Source organism: Macaca nemestrina, chromosome 3 (genome assembly GCF_043159975.1).
Source record: "Macaca nemestrina isolate mMacNem1 chromosome 3, mMacNem.hap1, whole genome shotgun sequence".
NCBI lineage: Eukaryota > Metazoa > Chordata > Mammalia > Primates > Cercopithecidae > Macaca > Macaca nemestrina.
Window position 1 is genome coordinate 18535928 of NC_092127.1, and position 12091 is coordinate 18548018.

Here is a 12091-nt window from a genome sequence, read left to right on the forward strand (position 1 = left end):
TTCTATTTTTTAATAATTAAACGTAGTTAAAAATAGCATATAAATAATGTATTTGTGACCATTTAAACTATTAAAAATACCAATTTCCACCTTGAATTGTAAACTGTCATTATTTCACCTCTTCCTTCTTTCTGCAGTAAAAGTAATAAATATCATATCCCTTGTCATATAACTTTTCAGAGATCTCCCACTTTAGATTCCTAACTTGCTTTGGAAACTGTGATGTCCACATTTGTGATGTAAGCAGAGGCTTGGGATGTGCTTATGTATTGGGGCTGGTTCTCCTGAGCCTCTGCAGTCATTATGAAAAGTATATGATGGGCCAGTCCATTGGTCCCAGGAGGAGAATGAGAGTCCCCCTTGGAGGAGAATCCTAAGTTCAATCCGAGTTAAGATCAGCAGAGACCCATTCAGGATCCCCCTACATTAGCAAATTGCCCACCCACTTGAGACTTGTGATATAATAAGTGCTGAGTTTTATACATCACTGAGATTTTGTGGTTCTTTACAATAACATTATTATAATAGCTAATTAATATATTTTCTAAATTTCATTTACTTACTATATAAAACAAAACAAGAACAAATTAAGAACCAGTATTGAGTTTAAGTAATGAAAAACATAAAAATGTTAAAAAAAGTTAATTTTTAAAATTATTCTACTAGAGCTATAGTATCAACAAGCAAAACTTGGTAGCTATCTGTATAATGTGGTTTAAAGCAATGCAAGTTCAAATGCACATGCCTTTAAAGGAATGAAAATGGAGATTGATGATAGCATAAACTGGTAAATTCATCTTTAAAAATTGTTATTATTTGCTACATGAATATATGCATATCAGGAGTGCCATTGAGTAGATTTCTTGGAATACATTTTAGGAAATTTGTATATATTTGTAACAAAATACATATGAAATTATATTCATAGCACATTAGTCAATCTCAATTACAAAACACCTAATTGAATTTCCATAGTAGAAAGCATTAAAACATTAGTCAACAATTACAAAAGAAGATACAGTGATATAAAATAAAATGAGAAGATTTCACAGACATAGTGTTGAAGAAAAAAGAGAGACAAAAAAATACATACTACATAATTCCATTACCACAAAGTTTTTCCATAGGACTAGACATCAGAAATGTGCATATACTTTGGAGTATTGTCTGAGACAGACCTTAAGAGCTGGGTGGCTGATAATTTTTCTTTGAGTAATAGTTATATAACTAATATCACCACATAAATAATATCAAGTGGCACCTTCATGATTTCTGTACATTGATATATATATGGATATATATATATATATATATATCTCCTAAAAAGAAATGTCAATGTAAAGGCAGAGGTGGGTCTGTGAAAAGTTCTTTAGTGCTGAAAAACAGAAAAAAAATTAAATACCATAAGAATCACCACCATCTAGAGTCCTTCTTTTACCATCTGTTGCTTCCTTCGCCAGATACCTGCTTAGAGAGGTGATAAAAATGTATTTCTTCAAATACTATTCTGACTGAATATCTCTAGTGGAATATCTCTAATAGAATGTTAAAAGACTATTTATCATTGTAGTTGGAATTGGAATTTAACTTATGGTTACAAATCCAGAATTATTTTTTTTTAAACTCTTTCATGTCTCAGATTTTTATGTAGATGCTAGCCTTGGCAAATCCTGAGGGTGCCACTTGATAAAATTTATGAAGTGATATTAGTTATGTTACCATAATCAAAGAAAAATTACCATGTAGCAACTTAGCAAGGCAGGCCAACATTCAAATTCAGAAAATACTGAGAACACCACAAAGATACTCCTTGAGAAGAGCAACCCCAAGACACATAATTGTCAGATTCACCAAGTTTGAATTGAAGGAAAAAATTTTAAGGGCAGCCAGAGAGAAAGGTCAGGTTACCTACAAAGGGAAGCCCATCAGACTAACAGTGGATCTCTTGGCAGAAACCCTACAAACAAGAAGAGAGTGGGGGCCAATATTCAACATTCTTAAAGAAAAGAATTTTCAACCCAGAATTTCATATCCAGCCAAACTAAGTTTCATAAGTGAAGGAGAAATAAAATCCTTCACAGACAAGCAAATGCTGAGAGATTTTTGTCACCACCAGCCTGCCTTACAAGAGCTCCTGAAGGAAGCACTAAACATGGAAAGAACAACCAGTACCAGCGACTGCAAGAACATGCCAAATTGTAAAGACCATTGACGCTATGAAGAAACTGCATCAATTAAGGGGCAAAATAACCAGCTAACATCATAATGACAGGATCAAATTCACACATAGCAATATTAACCTTAAATGTAAATGGGCTAAATGCCCCAATTAAAAGACACAGACTGGCAAATTGGATAAAGAGTCAAGAGTCATAGGTGTATTGCATTGAGGAGACCAATCTCACGTGCAGAGACACACATAGGCTCAAAGTAAAGGGATGGAAGAAGATCTACCAAGCAAATGGAAAGCAAAAAAAGCAGGGGTTGCAATCCTAGTCTCTGACAAAACAGTCTTTAAGCCAACAAAGATCAAAAGAGACAAGGCCATTACATAATGGTAAAGGGATCAATTCAACAAGAAAAGCTAACTATCCTAAATATATATGCACCCAATACAGGAGCACCCAGATTCATAAAGCAAGTCCTTAGAGACCTACAAAGAGATATAGACTCCCACACAATACTAATGGGAGACTTTAACACCCCACTGTCAACATTAGACAGATCAATGAGACAGAAGGTTAACAAGGATTTCCAGGACTTGAACTCAGCTCCGGACCAAGCAGACCTAAAAGACATCCACAGAGCTCTCCACCTCAAATCAACAGAATACACATTCTTCTCAGCACCACGTTGCACTTATTCTAAAATTGACCACATAATTGGAAGTAAAACACTTCTCAGCAAATGTAAAAGAACAGAAATCACAACAAACTGTCTCTCAGACCACAGTGCAATCAAATTAGAACTCAGGATTAAGAAACTCAGCCAAAACTACACAAATACATGGAAACTGAACAATCTGCTCCTGAATGACTACTGGGTAAATAACGAAATGAAGGCAGAAATAAAGATGTTCTTTGAAACCAATGAGAACAAAGACACAATGTACCAGAATCTCTGGGACACGTTTAAAGCAGTATGTAGAGGCAAATTTACAGCACTAAATGCCCACAAGAGAAAGCACAAAAGATCTAAAATCAACACCCTAAAATCACAATTAAAAGAACTACAGAAGCAAGAGAAAAAAAAATCAAAAACTAACAGAAGGCAAGAAATAATTAAGATCAGAGCAGAACTGAAGGAGATAGAGACACAAAAAAACCCTTCAAAAAATCAATAAATCTAGGAGGTGGGTTTTCAAAAAGATCAACAAAATAGACCACTAGGAATACTAATAAAGAAGAAAAGAGGGGCTGGGCACAGTGGCTCATCCCTGTAATCCCAGCACTTTGGGAGGCCGAGGGGAGTGTATCACAAGGTCAGGAGATCTAGACCCATCCTGGCTAACACAGTGAAACCCCATCTCAACTGAAAATACAAAAAAATTAGCCAGATATGGTGGTGGGGGCCTGTAGTCCCAGATACTCGGGAAGCTGAGTCAGGAGAATGGCATGAACCCAGGAGGCAGAGCTTGAAGTGAGCTGAGATTGCACCACTGCACTCCAGCCTGGGCAACAGAGTGAGACTCCGTCAAAAAAAAAAAAAAGAAAAAGAAAAAAGAAGAAAAGAGGGAAGAATCAAATAGACGCAATAAAAAATGATAAAGGGGATATCATCACTAATCCCACAGAAATAAAAACTACCATCAGAGAATACTATAAACACTTCTATGCCAATAAACCAGAATATCTAGAAGTGGATAAATTCCTGGACACATCCACCCTCCCAAGATTAAACCAGGAAGAAGTTGAATCTCTGAATAGACCAGAAACAAGCTCTGAAATTGAGGCAATAATTAATAGTCTACCAACCAAAAAAAGTCCAGGACCAGATGGATTCATAGCCGAATTCTACCAGAGGTATGAAGAGGAGCTGGTGCCATTCCTTCTGAAACTACTCCAATCAATAGAAAAAGAGGGAATCCTCCCTAACTCATTTTATGAGGTCAGTATCATCCTGATACCGAAGCCTGGCAGAGACACAACAAAAAAAGAAAATTTTAGGCCAATATCCCTGATGATCATCAATGCAAAAATCCTCAATAAAACACTAGCAAACTGAATCCAGCAGCACATCAAAAAGCTTATCCATGATGATCGAGTTGGCTTCATCCCTGGGATGCAAGGCTGGTTCAACATACACAAATCAATAAACATAATCCGGCATATAGACAGAACCAAAAACAAAAACCACATGATTATCTCAATAGATGCAGAAAAGGACTTCGACAAAATTCAACAGCGCTTCATGCTAAAAAGTCTCAATAAACTAGGTATTGATGGAACATATCTCAAAATAATAAGAGCTATTTATGACAAACCCACAGCCAGTATCATACTGAATGGGCAAAAACTGGAAGCATTCCCTTTGGAAACTGGCACAAGATAAGGATGCCCAATCTCATGACTCCTATTCAACATCTAGTTCTTTTAATTGTGATGTTAGGGTGTTGATTTTAGATCTTTTGTGCTTTCTGTTGTGGGCATTTAGTGCTACAAATTTCTGTCTACACACTGCTTTAAATGTGTCCCAGAGATTCTGGTACGTTGTGTCTTTGTTCTCACTGGTTTCAAAGAACATCTTTAGTTGGAAGTTCTGGCCAGTGCACTCAGGCAAGAGAAAGAAATAAAGAGTATTCAATTAGGAAAAGAGGAAGTCCCATTGTTTCTGTTTGCAGATGACAAGATTGTATATTTAGAAAACCCCATGATCTCAGCCCCAAATCTCTTTAAGCTGATAAACAACTTCAGCAAAGTCTCAGGATACAAAATCAATGTGCAAAAATCACAAGCATTTCTATACACCAATAACAGACAAAAAGAAAGCCAAATCATGCATGAGCTCCCTTTCGCAATTACTACAAAGAGAATAAAATACCTAGGAATCCATCTTATAAGGGATGTGAAGGACCCCTTCAAGGAAAACAACAAATCACTGCTCAACGAAATAAAAGAGGTCACAAACAAATGGAAGAACATTCCATGGTCATGGATAAGAGGAATCAATATTGTTAAAATGGCCATACTTCTCGAGGTAATTTATAGATTCATTGCTATCTCCATCAAGCTACCACTGACTTTCTTCACAGACTTTGCAAAAACTACTTTAAAGTTCATATGGAACCAAAAAAGAGCCCACATACCAAGACAATCCTAAGCAAAAAGAACAGAGCTGGAGGCATCATGCTACCTGACTTCAAACTATACTACAAGGCTACAGTAACCAAACAGCATGTACTGGTACCAAAACAGATATATAGACCAATGGAACAGAACAGAGGCCTCAGAAATAACACCACACATCTACAATCATCTGATCTTTGACAAACTTGACAAAAACAAGCAATGGGGAAAGGATTCCCTATTTAATAAGTGGTGTTGGAGAAAACTGGCCAGCCACATGTAGAAAGCTGAAACTGGATCCCTTCCTTACACCTCATACAAAAATTACCTCAAGATGGATTAAAGACTTAAATGTAAAACCCAAAACCATACAAACCTTAGAATAAAACCTAGGGAATACCATTCAGGACATAGGCATGGGCAAAGATTTCATGACTTAAACACCAAAAGCAATGGCAACAAAAGTCAAAATTGACAAATGGGATCTAATTAAACTGAAGAACTTCTGCAGAGCAAAAAAAAAAAAAAAAAAAAAAAAAAAAAAAAAGAACATGCAACCTGCAAAATGGGAAAAAAATTATTTTGCAATCTACCCATCTGACAAAAGGCTAATATCCAGAATCTACAAAGAACTTAAACAAATTTACAAGAAAAAAAACAAACAATCCCATCAAAAAGTGGGCAAAGGATATAAACAGACACTTTGCAAAAGAAGACATTTATGCAGCCAACAGGCATATACAAAAATGCTCATTATCACTGATCATCAGAGAAATGCACATCAAAATCACAAAGAGATACCATCTCACGCCAGTTAGAATGGCGATCATTAAAATATCAGGAAACAACAAATTCTGGAGAGGATATGGAGAAATAGAAACACTTTTACACTGTTGCTGGGAGTGTAAATTAGTAAACACTTTTACACTGTTGGTGGGAGTGTAAACCATTGTGGAAGACAGTGTGGTGATTCCTTAAGGATCTAGAACTAGAAATACCATTTGACTCAGCTATCCAATTACTGGGTATATACCCAAAGGATTATAAATCATCCTACTATAAAGGCACATGCACACACGTATGTTTATTGTGGCACTATTCACAATAGCAAAGTCTTCAAACAACCCAAATGTCCATCAATGATAGACCGGATTAAGAAATTGTGGCATATATATACCATGAAATGCTATGCAGCCATAAAATAGGATGAGTTCATGTCCTTTGCAGGGACATGGATGAAGCTAGAAGCCATCATTCTCAGCAAACTACCACAAGGACAGAAAGCTAAACACCGCATTTTCTCACTCATAGGTGGGAGTTGAACAATGAGAACACATGGACACAGGGCGGGGAATATCACACAACCGGGTCTGTCAGGGGGGGAGTGGCTGGGGTAGGGATAACATTAGGATAAATAACTAATGTAAATGATGAGTTGATGGGTGCAGCAAACCAGCATGGCACATGTATACCTATGTGACAAACCTTCATGTCCTGCATATATACCCTAGAACTTAAAGTATAATTAAAAGTAAATAAATAAAAAGAAAAATTACCATGTAGATACCATGGAGTCTGGCAGAATTTGGAGTTCAAAAAGAATTCAACACTGGTCTTGTAACTTAGGGATAACCAGTCTACAAATACTATTTAAAGTCATAGCCCTGAATGAGATTCCCTAAAAAGAATAATGTAAGGAAAGAATGAAGCCCATTATTACGTTTGGTCTGTCTAATATTGTCAAGTTTTTATTGCTTCATTTTTCAGAACAAGATCCTCTGACAACATGCTTATAAAAACATTAGTTTTTATAAATTGTATCAGGTATTCAAAATATTAAGAATTATTTCACATGGATTTTCTGTAATAACATATTTTGACTTTAGATGAGATTCAAATTTTAATTTGTATTGTTCCAACTTGCTTAATAAACTCTAAAACAATATAAATCTTAGTTTATTTATGAATAGGTTTATGCTATCATCTCATTCAAATTATGTTCAGAAAATAATTTTAAGTTAATATGGGCACTAACATTTTAGATTTAAAATTAAAAAACATAATTTATGAAAAAATAAATTGGCATTTGTTAAAATTAAAAATGTGTACTCTGTAAATTTTTTGTTAAGAAAATGAGAAAACAAGACATAGATTAGAAAAAGATTTGCAAAAACATGTATTTAATAAAGACAAATCTAAAATGGAAAAATAAGACTTACAATTTACCAATAAGAAAATGAAAAATCAAATTAATAAGAGGACAGAAGATCTGAACAGATACCTCACTAAAGAAAATATGTGGGTAGAAACATGTAGGTAGAAAATAAGCCTATGAAAAGATGCTCAAAATCATTTATTATTAGGGAATTGCAAATGTAAACAACATAACATGAAGCATGTGTTAAAGCCAGATATCACTACAGAAATTCTATTAGACTTGTAAAGTTTTATTTTATTTATAGCACTTTATTTTTTTTAAGAAAGCTGACTAAGTCTTGGTGAAGATATGGTACAACAATAACTTGCATTCCTGCTGGTGGGAATGCAAAATAATGCAGCCGCTTTGGAAGACAGTTTGACAGTTCCTTTTAAAGTCAAACATAGCCTTACCATAGAACTCAGCAATTATGCATGCAAGTATTTACCTAACTGATTTGAAAGCGTATGTCCACACAACATCCTGCATGTCAATATTTGTAGAACCTTTATTCAGAATTGCCAAGAACTGGAAGCAGCCAGTATAACCTCCAATGAGTGAACAAATAAATTGTGGGGCACCTATACAATGAGATACTATACACAATAAAAATCAATGAGCTATCAAGCCACCACAAAAAATACATGAATTTTAAGTGAATATTACCTAATGAAATACCTTAACCTGAAAAAACTGCATACTGGATGATTTCCATTACATAATATTCTGGTAAAGACAAAATATAAGAACAGTAAAAAGATTAGTGGTTGTTAAGGGTTTAGGGAAAGGATGGTAGGGTTGAGTAGATGAAGCGTGGGACTGAGGATTTTTAGTGCAGGAAAACTATTCTGCATTTATGTATGTATTCAGTGTGATACTATAACAGTGGATTCATAACATGAAGCTTGTGTTAAAACCAATTGAACTTTACAGCAGAAAGACTGAACCTTAATGTATGGAACAAAAAATATTGATGAGGATGAGGCATATTAGAAATAAATAATGTTTGTGACCAAAGAATCTAACTATGTCACTAACATGAGAAACATTCTCTCTGAAGGGGCTGGGGTAAATGATGAAGACATACGTAACTTTGGGAATGCGTATGAAGACTAAATGCAAAAGGAAATGCATGTAAATGCTACAGTCCAGTTGGTCAATTTGCTTCCTATGGGCACGTAGGTTAACAAGTCTGAGACTGCTATACATGTATACTGGAACTGAACAATTAAGTAAATGGATGTTGAAAGTTGGGGGAGCCTTGTGTTTCTTCTGGAGGGAGAAGATACAAATAACAAGACAAGTCTAAAATGATTCTTGTGTTAGTGAATTCAAGTTAGAGACATCAGTATAAACGAATGCTTAGCTTAATATAGATACAGATGGTTTATACAGAAATATATAGAGATGTGGGCAACCCTGGTGCCCTGGTTTTAGTTTCTAATACCGTTCTCCAATAAAGTTAGCCAGGGCTCCATGGATAAATGTCTGATTCTAAGACTGGGCCAGGAAATAAACAAGATGAGTCTGAAATATCTTGTAGTTACCGAAAGTAAGAAGGACTGAAAAAAAAAAAAAAATCAATGAGAATACATCAAAGAGACAACGAAGCTAAGTAAAAAATATGCTAATAACCAAACCTGGATTAATTTGACCAAAAACATATTAAATTGTATTGAATTACAAATTCAATCATAAAATAAATATCCATGTGTTTTAGTCTGTTTGTGCTGTTATTAAAAATATCTGAGGCTGGGTAAATTTATAATGAAGAGAAATTTAATAGCTTACAGCTATGGAGCCTGAGAAGTTCAAGACCAGGGGTCTGGTATCTTGTGAGGGCCTTCTTGCTGCATCATAACATGGCAGGAAGCATTGCATGGTGGAAAGGCAAAGATAAATCATTAGTCATTAGAGAAATATAAACTAAAAAATCAGTGACACAGAACTATACACCCCTGGAATGACTGTAATAAAAAAGATAGACAATACCAAGTATTGGTAATTATGGAGAAAAACTAGAGCCCCTACTACGTTGATATGGAATTTAAAATGGTATAGCCACTTGGGTAAACTCTTTGACATTTTTCTTTTTAATTTCTGAGGAAGAGTCTCACTCTGTTGCCCAGGCTGGAATACAGTGGCACCATATCAGCTCACTGCAATCTCCACCTCCCGGGTTCAAGCAATTCTCTTGTCTCAGCTTCTGCAGTAGCTGGAATCACAGGTGTGTGCCAGCATGCTCAGCTACTATTTTTCTTTTGTTTTTTATTTTTAGTAGAGATGGGGTTAGTCATCTTGCCCAGGCTGGTCTCAAACTCCTGAATTCAAGTTATCTTCCTGCCTCAGCCTCCCAAAGTGATGAGATTACAGGTAGGAGGGTATTTTCTTAAAAACTTAAATGCAAACTTCTCATATTACCCAACTGTTGCACTAGAAGAGATCTATCCAAAAGAAATGATAATATTTTCACAAAAATAATTGCGTACAAATGTTCATAAAAGCATTATTTATAATTTTCTAAAGGTGGAAACAATTCAAATATATAACAGTTGGTAATAGATGAAGAAAATACATCAATACAATGGAATATTAGTCAGTACTAAAAAAGACAGAACTACTGATACAATGTACAAGGTCAATAAATCTTAAAAAAATATGTTAAGTGAAAATGCTAAACACAAAAATAAAATTATTGCATATTTTCACTTCCATGAAGTTTGCAGAAGTGGAAAATTTATAGAAAGAGTGTATCGATGAGTAAGTGTTTGGGACAGAGTGTGGTAATGGGTATTGATTGCAAATGACTCAAGGAAATACTTGTGGTAATATGAATGCTTTAAATTGAGAAGGTGGGGATGGTTGCACTTCTCTACAAATTCGCTAAAACATCATTGAATATGAATCATTGAACACTTAAAGGGTGAATTACATGGTAATATTTTTAGTAAATTTTCCTTAGTAATGCTATTTTTGAAAAGTGAAAGCATATGTCTACATTGTTGCATGAATTTTAGCTGAGGTAATATAAAATTGTGAACATTTTTTAAAAGACATCTGTGACAAGAAAATAAAGATAATGTGTCAGCTGAAGTGAATAATTTATCTTAGGAATGATGCAATGTAGCAAATTCCCTTTTCCAGGGTTCTGCCTCATTATCAAAATGTTGTAAAGTAATAAATGCACTCATAATTTTAGCTGGTAACTTTAACCTATTTGTGTAAAATCAAATTCTATCCTTCAGAATCCACTTTGATTTTCTTAATTGTTTGAACTCTTGGCTGATAATGAAAAGCTAATATAATGCTTCAACAGGAAGAGCTAAGTAAGAAATATGGATTTAGCTAGTAATACACACCAAAATCTCAATAAAAATTATTATTGGCCTCTAGGTTGGGGACGTTTTCATGGATTATATCTTGAAATATGTTTTTCAAATTGGTTCCATTTTCCCCATCTCTTTCAGGTATACCAACCAGTCATAGATTCTCTTTACGTAATCCCACATCTATCCGAGGTTTTGTTTATCCCTTTTCATTCCTCTTTCTCTATTCTTGTCTGCCTTATTTCAGAAAGACAGTCTTCAAGTTCAGAGATTCTCTGTACTTGATCTATTCTGCTATTAATACTTGCGATTGTGATTGCATTATGAAATTCATGTATTGTGTTTTTCAGGTCTATCAGGTCAGTTATGTTCTTCTCTGTACTGGCTATTTTGTCTGTCAGCTCCTGCAATGTTTTATGGTGATTTTTAGTTTCCATGCATTGAGTTACAATGTGCTTCTTTAGCTGAGTGAAGATCGTTTTAATCCATATTCTGAAGTCCACTTTTGTCATTTCAGACATCTCAGCCTGAGCCCAGTTCTAAACCCTTGATGAAGAGGTGATTCAGTCATTTGGAGGAAAGAGAGTACACTTTGACTTTTTGAGTTTTCCGTGTTCTTGTGCTGATCCTTTCTCATCTTTGTGGGCTTACCGTCCTTCAATCTTTGAAGTTTCTGACCTTTGGATAGAGTTTTGTTTGTGTTTTTGTTTTCTTTTAACAGTCTGGCCACTCTTCTGTAGGACTGTTGCAGTTCACTGAGTGTGCAGTCCAGTCCCTAGTTGCCTTTAATTTTCCAGTACCTGGAGGTATCCCCAGAGAAGGCTGCAAAACCACAAAGATGTCAGCCTTATCCTTCCTCTGGGAGCTCCATCACAGTGGGGCACAGAGCTGTTGCCAGCCCGAACTCACCTGTAGGAGCTGGCTAGGGGCCCTGGTTGAGGGGTCTCACTTAGAAGCAACGGGATTGGGGGTCCTTTAAAAAAAAGCAGTCTGGCCGGGCACGGTGTCTCACGCCTGTAATCTGAGACAGGCGGATCACAAGGAAAGGAGATCAAGACTATACTGACTAACACAGTGAAACCCTGTCTCTACTAAAAATACAAAAAAAAAAAAAAAAAAAAAGAAAAAAAAAAAAGAAAAAAAGCCGGGCGTGGTGGCTGGCGCCTATAGTCCCAGCTACTCGGGAGGCTGAGGCCGGAGAATGGTGTGAACCCGGGAGGAGGAGGTTGCAGTGAGCCCAGATCGCGCCACTGCACTCCAGCCTGGGCGACAGAGCAAGACTC